The sequence below is a fragment of the Triticum aestivum genome, chromosome 6B (assembly GCF_018294505.1).
Source record: "Triticum aestivum cultivar Chinese Spring chromosome 6B, IWGSC CS RefSeq v2.1, whole genome shotgun sequence".
NCBI classification, from domain to species: Eukaryota; Viridiplantae; Streptophyta; class Magnoliopsida; order Poales; family Poaceae; genus Triticum; species Triticum aestivum.
In genome coordinates, this window is record NC_057810.1 from 464348669 (window position 1) to 464366892 (window position 18224).

The window sequence follows — 18224 nt, forward strand, 5'->3', positions numbered from 1 at the left end:
TCTGGAACACTTAGGCTGGCCGGCATGTGTCCTTCTTCGTTCCTGTGTCTGTCCCTTCGGGGAAATGTCACGCTTTGAGTACCGGAGTCCTGTTAGCCCGCTACAGCCCGGTTTACCGGAGTCCTGCTAGCCCAGTGCTACAGCCCGGACCCACTTGCTGATGACCGACACGTTCGAAGCTGGGTCATGGATGCCTGTCCCTGTAAGTCTGTGCCACTTTGGGTTTACGACTAGTCATGTCAGCCCGGGCTCCTTATCATATGGATGCTAGCGACACTATCATATACGTGAGCCAAAAGGCGCAAACGGTCCCGGGAAAAGGTAAGACGACACCCGTGGGGATACCGTGCGTGAGGCCGCAAAGTGATATGAGGTGTTACCAGCTAGATCGATGTGACATCGAGTCGGGGTCCTGACAGCGTGTCTCCTCGAGAGGGGCAAAGAGCTAAGCGCCACCAAGGACTCCAATGCCGATCTCGAGTTGAAGCTGGCTACGCTGACTGAGACGCTGGACGGCGCCAAGAAGCGGGAGGAGGCCTTGAAGGAGGAGATCAAGGCCAACGAGGCGCTGCTGACGAGGGCCGCCGAAACCCAGAACACCTTCAGGGACACTGTGGAGCTCTGGACGGAGGGCCTCGTGAACATTGCCGCGGTCATCGACGAGGAGCTGGTGCAACTGGAAATGGAGGGCTTCGGTTACTCCTCCAACGAGAACCTCCAGCCCAGCGCCAAGCTCACTCTGTTCTTCAAGGGCGTGGCGATGGCCCTCCAGCAACTCCGGGAAAGGATCCCAAAGCAGCTGGCTGACGAGTCGCGCGCGATCTGCGCCAGAGTTCTGGAGAAGGTGTTGGTGAAGGTGGCCTTCCGCAACCCAGGCCTCAACCTCACCAACGTCCTCAAGAAGCTGCCGGCGGGTGCTGATCTTGAAGAGCTCAAGGCCCTTGTCGCACCCATTGTGGACAAGGTGAATGAAGTCAGGAGGGTTGATGGTGGCCGCGTAGACTAGGCCGCCTGTTTTCTCCTTTTCTTGCCGCTGCTAGACATGTTATGGGAACAATCTATTAGAGCGCGGCAAGTTATCTTTGTAACATAACTTTTATTTTGGGTATCAATTGCTATGTCATTTCCTTTACTTGATTCCTTCCTTTGTATGTTCTTACCCTACGCTTTTAGGGAACTTGCCGGCGCAGGCACCCTTGCCGCGAGCGCTGAGTGCGGAACATCAGCAGCCTGCAGGCGGTGTCGCTTCCGGCAAGAAACCTTGTCGCGACTAGTCGCAGCACACTTAAGTTGTTGAGCGGACTCGAAACAAAGTAAGGGCGCAACTAGCTACGAGTTGGTTCCTCCGCGCACAGGTTTTCCATACAAAGCATGGTCGTTCAAGGAAGATAACTTAAAAAAATTTAAAACTGATTGTGCTCAAACTTTGGCAACTTAGCTTTTCTGTCGTTTGCGTCCCGGCAAGGCGATACTTCCTTGAACGACGCCTGGTCCACACCATTATCTTCTCCTTCCCCCCCGGTGAACTTGTGGGTGAGGGAACCTTCCTTTTTCTTGAGAAAAAGAAAGAAGAGAAAATAAAGATATGGGGCCTTAAGGCTCATTATTGCTTACCGGGGGCAAGTGCTGCACAAAGTGTCAGATAATATATGCAAAAAATAGAAAGCATGAAATTGACAAGATTTGCGTAGCACATGAGCTTTATTTATGCACGGGGTCTGCGCCCGGCTTTGTACAAAGGGTTACATGCAACAGCGGCAAGGCTTGTACAAAAGGTGGTTGCCGGAACAGGTTCCGGCAACCGCGCCTTATGGGTAAAACTTACGAAGATGCTCAATGTTCCAGGAGTTGCTCACCGGAAAGCCATCTTTGGTCTCAAGGCGGACAGCGCCAGGCCTAGTGACTCGCTTCACCCGATAAGGGCCTTCCCACTTTGGCGTCAACTTGTTGGAATTCTTGGCGGATTGAACGCGCTGAAGAACAAGGTCGCCTTCCTAGAGACTTCTAGCATTAACTTTGCAGCTATGGTAGCGGCGCAAAGCTTGCTGGTATCGAGCAGCTCGAACAGCAGCCTGAAGACGATCCTCCTCAAGGAGCAGCGCGTCATCTTGTCGCAGCTGCTCTTGCTCAAGCTCATCATAAGCGAGCACTCGAGGCGATCCGGATACGTGTTCCGTGGGGAGAACTGCCTCTGCTCCATAGACTAGAGCGAAAGGTGTCTGGCCAGTGGCTCGATTTGGCGTCGTCCTGATCGACCAAAGAACCACCGGCAGCTCCTCAATCCAGTTCTTTCCGCACTTGTGCAGCCTGTCAAAAGTTCTGGTCTTGAGCCCGCGCAGCACTTCAGCGTTTGCCCTCTCTGCTTGACCGTTGCTTCTCGGATGAGCAACAGAAGCGAAGCAGACCTTAGCGCCAAGATCTTGGACGTACTGCATGAAGGTGCGGCTCGTGAATTGCGTTCCATTGTCGGTGATGATTCTGTTAGGGACTCCGAAACGGCAAACAATTGACCTGAAGAACTTGACTGCTGACTGTGTTGTCACCTTCCTCACTGCTTCCACTTTCGGCCACTTTGTGAACTTGTCGATTGCAATGTACAAGTACTCAAAGCCCCCGACAGCTCGGGGAAAAGGGTCGAGGATGTCGAGCCCCCAGACCGAAAATGGCCAGGATAAAGGGATCATCTGGAGAGCTTGAGCTGGCTGGTGTATCTGCTTGGAATGGAACTGGCACGCTTCACATTTTGTTACTTGTGCAGTTGCATCCTGGAGGGCTGTCAGCCAAAAGAAGCCTTGCCGAAAAGCTTTGCCGGCAAGTGCTCTCGCGCCAATGTGGTGACCACATATGCCTCCATGTATCTCCGCCAACAGCTTCTATCCATTTTCCCGGGGAATACACTTCAATTTCACACCGTTGAATCTTCTTCTGTACAGTGTGTCGTCGACAAACTGGTACATACTTGATTGCCGGGCTACTCTCTCCGCTTCTTCTTGCTCTTCGGGGAGTTCTCCTGTCTGAAGGAAACGGACAATCTGTTGCGCCCATGTTGGAGCCTGCGGCTCAAAAACAAGGACCAAAGGCACATATGCTGCTGCGGTAACATCCGCTTCTACGGCAAGAACACGCGGCTCGGCCGGAGCTTGATGTTCCCCCGCAAGCTTGCCGGAGCAAAACTTGTCGGGAGCATCTGCTTCAACGGAACCAACCCTAGGGCTTGCCGGAGCAGACTGCTCCTCAGCATTCTTGGCGTTGATCTTGGGGACCTTCTTGGCGGCGGCTTTGGGGAGCTCTGCCGGAAAGTAGTCACCAGAAACCAACTTCCTCTTCTTGCTCTGTCCAGCTGATGGTGTTACAGATGGTTGAGTCAGCTTGAGCACAAAGATCCCTGGTTCCACAGGTAACTTAAGTGCGGTGCACTTTGACAGGCCATCTACAATGTCGTTCTGAGCTCTCAGAACATGTTCCATCTGTAGGCCGTCAAAGTGCTCTTCCAACTTTCTCACTTTATCAATGTAAGCTTCCATCAATGGACTCTGATAGTCTTTGTTTACTTGGCAGACGACAAGCTGCGAGTCACCCCTGACAATGAGCTTCTTGATCCCAAGGTCTGCAGCGATCCTGAGCCCGGCAAGCAAACCTTCATACTCTGCAGTATTGTTTGTTGCTTGCTCCTTCGGAAAGTGCATCTGGACCACGTACTTGAGGTGCTCTCCGGTGGGTGCGACAAGCAGCACGCCCGCACCTGCGCCTTGTAGCGAGAAGGCACCGTCAAAGTACATCAGCCACTCCTTGTTCGCTTCCTTGACGGGGATGCTCGTTTCTGGAATTTCTTCATCTGGTGTTGGCGTCCACTCTGCTATGAATTCTGCCAATGCTCTGCTTTGGATAGTTGAAGTGCTCTCGAACTTGAGGCCAAAGCTTGACAGTTCCAGTGCCCACTTGACAATCCTGCCTGTTGCTTCTGGATTCTATAGTATCCTCTTCAGCGGAAAGCAAGTGACAACTGTGATCTCATGTGCTTGGAAGTAATGGCGCAGCTTTCTCGAGGCCATGAGAAGGCCGAAAAGCAATTTCTGCACACCAGAATACCTTGACCTAGCCCCCTGTAGAAGGGAACTGACAAAGTAAACTGGGCGCTGTACCATTTTCTTCTGCACCTCCTGCGTCTGCGCAGATCTATCCTCGTCGGGACCAGAGCTTGTCTGGGAAGCCCCCTGCTTGTCGCTGGATGCACTTGCCGTGGTTGCTGGCTCATCATCCGCCTCCCTCTCTGCTACTAACGCAGCACTAACCACTTGATTGGTTGCCGTTAGATACAGCAACAACTTCTCTTGTGGCTTAGGTGCGACAAGTATTGGAGTGGAGGACATGTATCTCTTCAAGTCCTGCAGCGCAGCCTCTGCTTCCGGAGTCCATTTCATTGGTCCTGCCTTTTTCAATATTTTGAAAAATGGCAGGGCGCGTTCAGCAGACTTAGAGATAAACCTGCTGAGAGCAGCCACGCAGCCGGCAAGCCTTCGTACATCCTTGACGCGCTTTGGTGCTTCAATCTGCTCAATGGCCTTGATCTTGTCGGGGTTGGCTTCAATTCCCCGCTGAGACACAAAGAACCCGAGAAGCTTGCCGGAGGGGACTCCAAACACGCACTTCTCGGGGTTAAGCTTGAGGTTGATCTTGCGCAGATTTGTGAAAGTTTCATCCAAATCCTGAATCAGAGTTGCTCTGTCCTTGCTCTTGACCACTATGTCATCCATGTAGGCTTCCACATTTCCGTGTAACTGTGGCTCAAAAGCATGACTGACTACTCTTGCAAATGTTGAACCTGCATTCTTCAATCCAAAGGGCATCCGCACGAAACAGTATGTGCCACACGGGGTGATGAATGCGGTCTTCTCCTCATCCTCTTCTGCCATGAAGATCTGATGGTATCCTGAATATGCATCAAGAAATGAAAGCAAATCACATCCTGTCGTGGAGTCGACAATCTGGTCAATGCGCGGCAAGGGAAATGGGTCTTTGGGACAAGCTTTATTAACATCAGTAAAGTCAATACAAAGCCTCCATTTCCCGTTTGCCTTGCGCACGACTACAGGATTGGCCAACCACGTAGGATGGAGCACTCCTCTGACAAGGCCTGCTGCTTCCAACTTCTTGATCTCTTCTGCAATGAATTCTTGGCGCTCCACTGCTTGTTTCCTGACTTTCTGCTTGACGGGCCGCGCGTGAGGACAGACGGCAAGATGGTGCTCAATTACTTTCCTGGGAACACTGGGGATGTCAGACGGTTGCCATGCAAACACGTCGACGTTCGCCCGCAGGAAAGCAACGAGCGCGCTTTCCTATTTAGGGTCAAGCGTGGCACTGATGGTGAAGGTACCACCAGTGCCGTCCTCCTTGGCGGCACCTTCTTGGTTTCTGGCGGAGCTGCCTTCGCCTTCTTACACTTGCCGGTGGAGCTCGATGGTGCGTCCTCGACGGTAGCGCAGCACTCCTAAGAGGTGCGCTTGCCGGAGTGGGCATCAGAGCTCTTGCCAGACTTGGTCTTCTTCTTCCCCCCGGGAGCTTCAGCGGCAAGTGGTTTGCGATCTGCTGCGGCTGTTGCTTCCCGGTAAATCTTGTCGGTACAGATAAGAGCATCTTTCTTGTCGCCAGGGACAGAGATGACACTTATCGGACCTGGCATCTTGAGCACGTTGTAGGCATAGTGAGAGGCTGCCATGAACTTGGCGAGCGCTGGACGGCCGAGTATCCCATTGTAAGGCAATGGAAAATCAGCAACGTCAAAAGTGACCCTCTCAGTCCTGAAGTTCAATTCGCTGCCAAATGTTACCGGCAACGTGATCTTTCCCTTTGGCTTGCTCCTTCCCGGGTTGATTCCTTGGAATGTGCCGGTCTCTTCGAGCTCGCTGTCAGGTATCTGAAGCTTCTGGAGTACCGCTGAAGAGATCAGGTTCAAGCCAGCCCCGCCGTCAACTAGCATCTTAGTGACCTTGAGGTTGCGGATGGTTGGTGAGACCAACATCGGCAAGCACCCGACCGCAGTTACGCGATCAGGGTGGTCCTCAATATCAAAGACGATAGGCGTGCTGGACCACTTTAGAGGCTTGCGTGACTCAACTGGCGGTTCTGCTGCATTAACTTCCCGCACCCACTGTTTGAGCTGGCGGTGCGAAGTATGCAGAGAAGCACCGCCGTCAATGCACAGAACCTCTGTGGCTTTCTGAAACTCCTGCTCGTCGGCCTCATCTTCATCCATCTCTTCGTCGTCGTCTTCATCTTCGTCCTTGTCGCGGCCGCGGGGAGGTCTGTCTCCTTGCCGCTGCTTGGCCTTGCCGCGGCGTCCTCCCCGGCCGGGGCGCTTCTTGCCGGATCCACCAGTACCTTCCTGGGCCTTCTCCTTGTCGCGTCGCTCGTACTCAGCTTTCTGCTGCTCAACAAGTTGCTCAACTTTCTTGCAACTTTGGAGATCATGGCCCTTGGTGCGGTGGATCTTGCAATACTGCTTGTCGGAGCCGCCCTGCTTGTCGGCGGCCGCCACAGGTTCGGCTTCCTTGGCGGCACCTCCGTTGCCGGACTGCTCAACAGCTAGTACATCTTTGCCCTTCCTTCTCCTGTTGTTCCGCCGCCGGTTTTTCCTTGCCGGGGCGGCATCCTCACTGTCAGATCCTCCTGCTCCTGCATTCTCTCCGGGGAGTTTCCTCCCCTCCTCAGCACGTGCGCACTTGTCGGCCAGGGCGTATAGCTCACTGGCCTCTCTAATCTTGCACATCGCCATCTCCTCCCGCATCCTGCGGTTACGCACGTTCTGATGGAACGCGCTGATGACCGCGGCAGGGTGGACATATGGGATGTTGCGCTGCACTTGGCTGAATCTCTGAATGTACTTGCGCAGGGGCTCTCCTTCCTTCTGGGCGAGCAGATGTAGATCGCTCTCCTGGCCATGGGGCTTGTGGCCGCCTGTGAAGGCGCCGACAAACTGATGGCACAAATCCGCCCATGAGGAGATGGAGTTGTCCAGCAAGTGCATGAGCCAGGATCTAACATTGGGCTTGAGCACCAGTGGGAAGTAGTTGGCAAGGATCTTGTCGTCGCGCCCCCCGGCAGCTTGCACCGCGATGGTGTAGATGCTGAGGAACTCCGACGGATGCAACCTGCCATCGTACTTCTCCGGTACATCTGGCTTGAAGTTCTTTGTGCTGGGCCACTAGACTTGCCGCAGCTCACGAGTGAACGCAGGGCAACCTACCGCGTACGGCAAGTCGCCTGGTTCCCCTGGCGCATGCATATCAACAGTGGGCCCAGCGCGCTGGTCTGACTGACGCCGCGCTTCTCTTCGACGCTTGATGCGAGTATGAGCGTCTTCTTGCTGTCGTTCTTGAAGAACTTGGCGCTGATTGCGACGAGCTCGTGGGTCTGATGACGTTGTGGAGTCAGTGTCGAGGTTGACCCGGCGAGTCGGCGATCTTCGCCTTCGGGGCGGGGAGTGCACGGTGGTTGCACCCCCACCGGTCTTGTCGCCATCGGCTCGCATCCGGCAATCTTGCTGCGGCTACGACGCATTCGGCTGCCGTGGAGTGTCGCCGTTGGCGAAGCCGATGAGACTTTGAATGGTGTCCCTCCAGTCATTGATCTTGTCCGCCGTTGGAGGGTAGTCTAGGAGCAGTTGGGCTCGGGCCAACGCTTCTTCTGGAGTCTTCGGTGGCGGTGGCGAATGGTGCGAGGAGCGGGATATGCTCGGACTTCTAACTATGTTAGAAGGGGCAGGATCCCGTCCAGGCGACCGTGTCTTGCTCGTGCCAGCAGGTTGGCGTGCATGCTGGTCTTGAGCATCTCGAGATCCGCCAGCTCGATTTTGGTCCAACGAGCGTATGGTACCGCGAGTACCATGACGCTGTTGGCCCCGCACCTCCTGAGACGGGCGCGGCGCATGTACGGACGCCGAGGTTTGCGCGGCCTTGTCCTTGGACCTGGCGGCAGCGTGAGCTCCCTCGTCGGCGCCCGTTCCTCCGCCGGCGTCTACCCCACCGCCCGTTTGCTCCGGTGGCGGTGGGATCGACGTGGACGGAGCAGCCACCTCCAAAGCCTTCTTCTTCGGTGGCATGTCGATGAAGATGATGAAGGTCTGGCTCGCGTGAATGCCGGATCAGGTTCACACAACCTCGACGCCCCCTACCTGGCGCGCCAAAGATGTCGTGGGAAACGAACACCTATGGGGCAGGGCCCCTTTTGGTCCGGCAGGGAGCAGAGATTGCACAAAGAGCGGATCGAGGCGAAGCACGCGAGCGATTTTACCCAGCTTTGGAGCTCTCCGCAGAGATAATACTCCTACTGCTGCTTTGTGGTTGTATTGCGTTCTTACTTGAGAGCGTGGGTGTGTTCTAGTTTCGAATCTGTCGACCCCCCCTACATTGCGCATGGGCCTCCTTTTATATGCTAAAGGGGTCACCGACAGGTGGCAACGCATGCAGGGGTAAAAGTGTAAAAGGTGTGGTTGGTACAACTGCTTCTACAGTGCATCCTACCTAACTCTGACGGCAGGGGACAAGAGCATTTAATGCCCGTCCGCTTCACCCAAACAGTGCAGAAAAGTGACCGTTAGGGGCGCCACCATTCGCCACGATGGCGATCTTGTCAGCGTCGCTTGCCACCTCGCACCGCTTGGCTGCACAGCCTCTCGCCACGCGCGCCTAGAACGGTCTCGGGGCGACACGTCGACGGATGCGCTGGAGCGTAGATACAGAGAGGTGGCTTGCCGCGGCAAGCGCCTTGCCGCGGTTGTTGTCTTGCCGCACCCGGAAGCTTGTCGCTCGCCGGGTCTTGCCGGGACGTGTAGCGCGTCGCGGCAAGTGTCTTGAGATGCCTTGGTTGGCTTTCCCGACAAGCTCCTCTTGCCGGGGCCTTGCCCTTCCCTGCATGCTCCTCTTGCCGGGGCCTTGTCTTCTTGGCTTGAACACTTTGTTCTTGAATGGCTCCAAAGGAACCACGGAGGACCGTGGCGGGCACCCGGCAAGCCTTGCCGCGGGACGCTGCGACTGCCCGTGCACAAGTTCGGGATACTAAGGTACCCCTACTTTAGTACACCGACATTGTGACGTTTGATAGCACACAAGGTGTTCCTCCGGTATTCGGGAGTTGCATAATCTCATAGTTAGAGGAACATGTATAAGTCACGAAGAAAGCAATAGCAATAAAACTAAATGATCATTATGTTAACCTAACTGATGGGTCTTGTCCATCACATCATTCTCTAATGATGTGATCCCGTTCATCAAATGACAACTCATGTATATGGCTAGGAAACTTAACCATCTTTGCTTAACGAGCTAGTCAAGTAGAGGCATACTAGTGACACTCTGTTTGTCTATGTATTCACACATGTACTAAGTTTCCGGTTAATACAATTCTACCATGAATAATAAACATTTATCATGATATAAGGAAATATAAATAACAACTTTACTATTGCCTCTAGGGCATATTTCCTTCAGTCTCCCACTTGCACTAGAGTCAATAATCTAGTTCACATCGCCATGTGATTTAACACCAGTAGTTCACATCGTCATGTGATTTAACACTCTATAGTTCACATCGCCATGTGACCAATACCCAAAGGGTTTACTAGAGTCAATAATCTAGTTCACATCGCCATGTGATTAACACCTAAAGAGTACTAAGGTGTGATCATGTTTTGCTTGTGAGAGAAGTTTAGTCAACGGGTCTGCCACATTCAGATCCGTATGTATTTTGCAAATTTCTATGTCTACAATGCTCTGCAGGGAGCTACTTTAGCTAATTGCTCCCACTTTTGATATGTATCTGGATTGCGACTTAGATTCATCCAGATCGGTGTCAAAGCTTGCATCGACGTAACTCTTTATGACGAACTCTTTATCACCTCCATAATCAAGAAATATTTCCTTGGTCCTCTAAGGATAATTTTGACCGTTGTCCAGTGATCTACTCCTAGATCAAAATTGTACTTCCTTGCCAAACTCAAGGCAGGGTATACAATAGGTCTGGTAACAGCATGGCATACTTTATAGAACCTATGGCTGAGGTAGGGAATGACTTTCATTCTCTCTCTATCTCCTTGCCGTGGTTGGGCTTTGAGTCTTGCTCAACTTCACACCTTGCAACATAGGCAAGAACACTTTCTTTGACTATTCCATTTTGAACTACTTCAAAAACTTGTCAAGGTATGTACTCATTGAAAAAACTTATCAAGCGTCTTGATCCATCCCTATAGATCTTGATGCTCAATATGTAAGCAGCTTCACGAGGTCTTTCTTTGAAAAACTCCTTTCAAACACTCCTTTATGCTTTCTAGAAAATTCTACATCATTTCCGATCGACAATATGTCATTCACATATACTTATCAGAAAGGCTGTAGTGCTCCCACTCACTTTCTTGTAAATACAGGCTTTACCGCAAGTCTGTATAAAACTATATGCTTGGATCTACTCATTAAAGCATATATTCCAACTCCGAGATGCTTGCACCAGTCCATAGATGGATCGCTGGAGCTTTGCACACTTTGTTAGCACCTTTAGGATCGACAAAACCTTCTGGTTGCATCATATAGAACTCTTCTTTAAGAAATCCATTAAGGAATGCAGGTTTGACATCCATTTGCCAAATTTCATAAAATGTGGCAATTGCTAACATGATTCGGACAGACTTTTAAGCATCGATACAAGTGAGAAAATCTCATTGTAGTTAACACCTTGAACTTGTCGAAAACCTTTTTCAACAATTCGAGCTTTGTATATAGTATCATTACTATCAGCGTCCGTCTTCCTCTTGAAGATCCATTTATTCTTAATGGCTTGCCAATCATCGGGCAAGTCCACCAAAGTCCAAACTTTGTTCTCATATATGGATCCTATCTCAGATTTCATGGCCTCAAGCCATTTTGCAAAATCTAGGCTCATCATCGCTTTCTCATAGTTCGTAGGTTCGTCATGGTCTAGTAACATGACTTCCAGAACAGGATTACCATACCACTCTGGTGCGGACCGTACTCCGGTTGACCTACGAGGTCCGGTAGTAACTTGATCTGAAGTTTCATGATTATCATCATTAGCTTCCTCACTAATTGGTGTAGGAATAACTCGAACTGTTTTTTGTGATGAACTACTTTCCAATTCAGGAGAAGGTACAATTACCTCTTCAAGTTCTACTTTCCTCCCACTCACTTCTTTCGAGAGAAACTCCTTCTCTAGAAAGGATCCATTCTTGGCAACGAATATCTTGCCTTTGGATCTGTGATAGAAGGTGTACCCAACAGTCTCCTTTGGGTATCCTATGAAGACGCATTTCTCCGATTTGGGTTTGAGCTTATCAGGTTGAAAAAAATTCACATAAGCATTGCAACCCCAAACTTTAAGAAACGACAGCTTAGGTTTCTTGCTAAACCATAGTTCATACTGTGTCGTCTCAATGGATTTAGACAGTGCCCTATTTAACATGAATGCAGTTGTCTCTAATGCATAATGATCACCCACAAGTGTAGGGGATCTGTCGTAGTCCTTTCGATAAGTAAGAGTGTCGAACCCAACGAGGAGCAGAAGGAAATGATAAGTGGTTTTCAGTAAGGTTCTCTCTCCAAGCACTGAAATTGTAGGTAATAGAAAGTTTCGTGATAAGATAAATAGTAACGAGCAAAAAGTAAATAAAGTAAATAAAGTGCAGAAAGGTAGCCCAATCCTTTATGTAGAAAAGGATAAGCCTGGACAAATTCTAATAATGAAGAAGGAGCTCCCGAGGACACATTAGGAATTATCGTCAAGCTAGTTTTCATCACATTCATAAGATTCGCGTTCGGTACTTTGATAATTTGATATGTGGGTGGACCGGTACTTGGGTACTGCCCTAACTTGGACAAGCATCACACTTATGATTAACCCCTATTGCAAGCATCCGCAACTACAAAAAGGAGTATTAAGGTAAACCTAACCACAGCATTAAACATATGGATCCCTATCAGCCCCTAACGAAGCAACGCATAAACTAGGGTTTAAGCTTCTGTCACTCTAGCAACCCATCATCTACCTATTACTTCCCCATGCCTTCCTCTAGGCCCAAATAATGGTGAAGTGTCATGTAGTCGACGTTCACATAACACCACTAGAGGAAAAGACAACATACATCTCATCAAAATATCGAACGAATACCAAATTCACATGACTACTAATAGCAAGACTTCACCCATGTCCTCGGGAACAAACGTAACTACTCACAAAGCATATTCATGTTCATAATCAGAGGAGTAATAATATGCATAAAGGATCTGAACATATGATCTTCCACCAAGTAGACCAATTAGCATCAACTACAAGGAGTAATCAACACTACTAGCAACCCACAGGTACCAATTTGTGGTTTTGATACAAGATTGGATACAAGAGATGAACTAGGGTTTTGAGAGGAGATGGTGCTGGTGAAGATGTTGATGGAGATTGACCCCCTCCCGATGAGAGGATCGTTGGTGGTGACGTTGGTGATGATTTCCCCCTCCCGGAGGGAAGTGTCCCTGGCAGAACATCTCCGCTAGAGCCCTGGATTGATTCTGCCAAGGTTCCGCCTCGTGACGGCAGAGTTTCGTCCCATAAGCTTGCCCCCGATTTTTTCCAGGGTAAAAGTGATGATATAGCAGAAGATGGACGCCGGAGGCCCACCAGGGGGCCCAGGAGATAGGGGGCCGCGCCCTATAGGGGGGGCCTGTCTCCTGGATAGGGTGTGGTCCCCCTGGCCTATTTCTTTCGCTCATAAATTCTTATTAAATCCAAAAAGTTGTTTCGTGGAGTTTCAGGACTTTTGGAGTTGTGCAGAATAGGTTTCCGACGTTTGCTCCTTTTCCAGCCAGAATTCCAGTTGCCGGCATCCCCCCTCTTCATGGTAAACCTTGTAAGATAAGAGAGAATAGCCATAAGTATTGAGATATAATGTGTAATAACAGCCCATAATGCAATAAATATTGATATAAAAGCATGATGCAAGATGGACGTATCAACTCCCCCAATCTTAGACCTCGTTTGTCCTCAAGCGGAAGCCGAAATCGAAAAATATGTCCACATGTTTAGAGATAGAGGTGTCGATAAAAATAAAATACGGACATGAGGGCATCATGATCATTCTAATAACAGCAACATATAAAGAATTTTGTCATATGATTTCCCATGCTCAAGTAATAAGCAATTCACAATGTCAAGTATGGTTCAAAAACTTCATTGGGAACTAACAAACTATAATCTCAGTCACTGAAGCAATTGCAATTTATCATAGCATCAGAAAGAGTCCATAATAGAGCTTTTCAGCAAGCTCACATACTCAACTATCTCGTAGTCTCCTACAATTGCTAACACTATCGCAATACTTGTGTTTATAGAGTTTCAGCCAGACACTGAGAAAGATAGGGGCTTATTGTGTTGCCTCCCAACGTATTCACCTTTAGGTGATGCCAACAATAATGGCCCATGCTAACTTACATCCAATTGGATATATGCATCATGATCTTTCAAACACGAGGAGCTTGCCAAAGGATAAAATGAAAAAGGGAAAGGTGAGGGTCACCTTGACTCGAGCATAAAGTAAAAACATAAAGTAGAAGATAGGCCCTTCGCACAGGGAAGCCGAGGTTGTCATGCACGTTTAGGGTTGATGCACGAAATCTTAATGCAAAAGAACGTCACTTTATATTGCCCCTTGTATGTGGACCTTTATTATGCAGTCTGTCGCTTTTATTACTTCCACAACAAGTTCGTACAAACCTTATTTTCTCTGCACTAATAAGTCATACATATTTAGAGAGCAGTTTTTATTGCTTGCACCGATGACAACTTACTTGAAGGATCTTACTCAATCCATAGGTAGGTATGGTGGACTCTCATGGCAAAACTGGGTTTAAGGATATTTGGAAGCACAAGTAGTATCTCTACTTGGTGCAAGGAATTTGGCTAGCATGAGGGGGAAAGGCAAGCTCAACATGTTTGGAAGGTCAATGACAATATACTTTAACTGAGATGTCGGAAAAACATAAACCATTACGTTGTCTTCCTTGTCCAACATCAACTCTTTTAGCATGTCATACTTAATGAGTGCTTCATAATCATAAAAGATGTCCAAGATAATATATTTATTTGTGAACCCCTCTTTCCTTATCACTTCCTATTAATTGCAACAATGACCAAGGCTACGTTCATCAACTCTCAACAATTTTTATGCCTCATTCTTTCTATGTGTGAAGTTATCACTATCCATAAGATCAATATGAACTATTTTATTCTTTCTACTTTCTCAAGATCATAGCAACATAGCAAATCCCTTGACTCAACTCTAATCTTTATTAGATAGCACACGGACTCGATTACATAAAGAGATCACAAAGCAAAACTCAAAACTACTTGATATCAAAACTTGAAACTACTAGCTCAAGATACTACTAAAAGGATCGAACTAAATAAAGCGGTAAAGAGAGGAGTGTGATGGTGATACGATACCGGGGCACCTCCCCCAAGCTTGGCAGTTGCCAAGGGGAGTGCCCATACCCATGTGATTATTTCCTCGGAGGTGATGGAGGTGGTGATGATGATGGTGGATAATCGCACATCGAGCGTAGAAGCTCCTCCAACTTGCGGATAATGCCTTTGAGCTGAGCAATATGATCCTTCAATAGAATATTCTCCTGTGTGAGGTACTTGTTCTGTATGCGAGCTAACTCAATCATCTTGAAAGATTCAATCTCTATAGGAGTAAAGAGGTTAGGTAAAGGTTGAGGGATGTCTTCTTGTTTCACCACCGGAGCTTGGACCTCCATGGCCTTCTTGATCCCTTCTTCCTTGTTGATCTCTTCTGGTTCTTATCTTTTCAACTCTATCTTCAATAGCCAAGCATCCTTGTCTTTGTTGTTGGAGGAGGGTGAAGTCATGGTGCTCTAAATCTGCAACGAAAACAGCTCGAAACAAAAACAGAGGATATTTGCGTGATACAGTGGTTAAAACCTTCAGGAGTATATATAATGAATTTTTACCGACCAAAATACGTAACATACCAGAAAACGGAGTCCAGGAGGCACACGAGGTGCCCACGAGACAGGGGGCGCGCCCTACAGGGGGGGCGCCCTCCTCTCTCGTGGGAGCCTTGTGTCCCTTTCAGACTACTTCTTTCTTCCTAAAATTCTTAAATAATCCAAAACTGATAAAAATTGCCATTAGAGTTGTTTTGGAGTCGGTTTACTTGCCGTACCACGTACCTATGCCTTTTTGGAGTCTAAATGTTCTGGAAAGTGTCCCTTATGTATTCCTCGGGGGTTATGGTTTCAATAATATTAGTTTCAACATTGATAGGATTACCTGAAATATAATGTTTAATTCTTTGATCATTAACCACCCTTGGATTTGTGCCTTCGAAGTTGTTGATTTTTATAGCACCAGAACAATAAACCTCCTCGATAACATAGGGACCTTCCCATTTTGAGAGAAGTTCTCCTGAAAAAAATCTTAAACGAGAGTTGAATAATAACACATAATCTCCTTCGTTAAACTCACGCTTTTGTATCCTCTTATCATGCCAGCGTTTGACTTTTTCTTTGAAAAGCTTGGCATTCTCATAGGCTTGGGTTCTCCATTCATCAAGTGAGCTGATATCAAACAACCCCTTCTCACCGGCAAGTTTGAAGTCATAATTGAGCTCTTTAATAGCCCAATATGCCTTATGTTCAAGTTCAAGAGGTAAATTACATGCTTTTCCATAAACCATCTTATAAGAAGACATACCCATAGGATTTTTGTATGCAGTTCTATAGGCCCATAATGCATCATCAAGTTTTTGGACCAATTCTTTCTAGATCTATTCACAGTCTTTTGCAAAATTAATTTTAGCTCTATATTGCTCAACTCTACTTGACCACTGGACTGTGGATGATAAGGAGATGCTATTCTATGATTGACATCATACTTAGCGAGCATCTTACGGAAAGCACCATGAATAAAATGTGAACCACCATCAGTCATAAGATATCTAGGGACTCCAAACCTCGGAAAAATAACTTCTTTAAGCATTTTAATAGAAGTTTTATGATCAGCACTACTAGTTGGAATAGCTTCTACCCACTTAGTAACGTAATCAACAGCAACTAAAATATGTGTATAACCATTGGAGGCAGGAAAAGGTCCCATATAATCATAGCCCCAAACATCAAATGGTTCAATAACAAGAGAATAATTCATAGGCATTTCTTGACGTCTACTAATGTTACCTATTCTTTGACATTCATCACAAGATAAGACAAACTTACGAGCATCTTTAAAGAGAGTAGGCCAATAAAAACCAGATTGTAGTACCTTGTGTGCAGTTCTATCTCCAGCGTGGTGTCCTCCATAGGATTCAGAGTGATACTTGCGTAGGATCTATTCCTGTTCATGCTCAGGCACACAACGTCTAATAACACCATCTACTCCTTCTTTATAAAGGTGTGGATCATCCCAGAAGTAATGTCTTAAATCATAAAATAACTTTTTCTTTTGCTGGTATGTGAAGCTAGGCGGTATATATTTAGCAACAATGTAATTAGCATAATCAGCATACCAAGGAGCAGTACGAGAAGCATTGACGACCGCTAATTGTTCATCAGGAAAGCTATCATTAATAGGCAGTGGGTCATCAAGAACATTCTCTAACCTAGACAAGTTGTCTGCAACGGGGTTCTCAGCTCCCTTTCTATCAATGATATGCAAGTCAAATTCTTGGAGCAAGAGAACCCATCTAATGAGTCTAGGCTTAGCATCTTTCTTATCCATAAGGTATTTAATAGCAGCATGATCAGTGTGAATAGTAACTTTGGAATCGACAATATAAGGTCTGAACTTATCACATGCAAACACAACTGCTAAGAACTCTTTTTCAGTAGTAGCATAGTTTCTCTGGGCAGTATCAAGAGTCTTACTAGCATACTGGATAACATTCAATTTCTTATCGACTCTTTGCCCTAAAACAGCACCTACAGCATAATCACTAGCATTGCACATAATTTCAAAAGGTAAATTCCAATCAGGTGGCTGAACAATAGGTGCAGTGATCAAAGCTTTCTTAAGTGTTTCAAATGCTTCTACACAATCATCATCAAAGACAAAAGGAATATCTTTTTGCAATAAATTAGTCAGAGGCCTAGAGATTAGAAAAGTCCTTAATGAACCTCCTATAAAAATCGGCGTGACCAAGAAAACTTCTTATACCTTTTATGTCCTTGGGACATGGCATCTTTTCAATAGCATCAACTTTGGCTTTATCAACTTCAATACCTCTCTCGGAGATCTTGTGCCCCAAGACAATGCCTTCATTAACCATAAAGTGACACTTTTCCCAATTCAGGACGAGACTAGTGTCTTCGCATCTCTGCAAAACTCGATCAAGGTTGCCCAAACAATCATCAAAAGAGGATCCATAGACGGAGAAGTCATCCATGAATACCTCACAAATCTTTTCACGAAAATCAGAGAATATAGCCATCATGCATCTTTGAAAGGTAGCAGGTGCATTACATAAACCAAAAGGCATACGTCTATAAGCAAAAGTACCAAAAGGGCAAGTAAAAGTAGTTTTAGATTGATCCTTCGCTGACACAGGTATTTGAGAGAAGCCAGAATAACCATCTAGAAAGCAAAAATGTGTGTGTTTGGATAGCCTTTCTAGCATTTGATCAATAAAAGGTAAATGGTAATGATCTTTCTTAGTAGCTTTATTTAACTTACGGAAATCAATTACCATCCTATAACCTGTAATAATTCTTTGCGGGATCAGTTCATCTTTATCGTTAGGAACAACGGTAATACCTCCCTTTTTAGGGACACAATGGACAGGGCTTACCCATTCACTATCAGCAACGGGATAAATAATACCTGCCTCAAGGAGCTTTAGAATCTCCTTTCTTACCACTTCCTTCATTTTGGGATTTAATCGTCTTTGAGGATCTCTAACTGGTTTGGCATCTTTCTCCACTGAAATTTTGTGTTGACATAATGTGGGACTAATGCCCTTAAGATCATCCAGAGTATATCCAATAGCAGCTCGGTGCTTCTTCAGAGTTTTCAATAATCTTTCTTCTTCTTTCTCTGAAAGGTTAGCACTAATAATAACAGGATATATTTCTTTTTCATCAAGATAAGCATACTTAAGATTATCAGGTAATGGTTTGAGTTCAAACACGGGATCACCCTTGGGTGGAGGG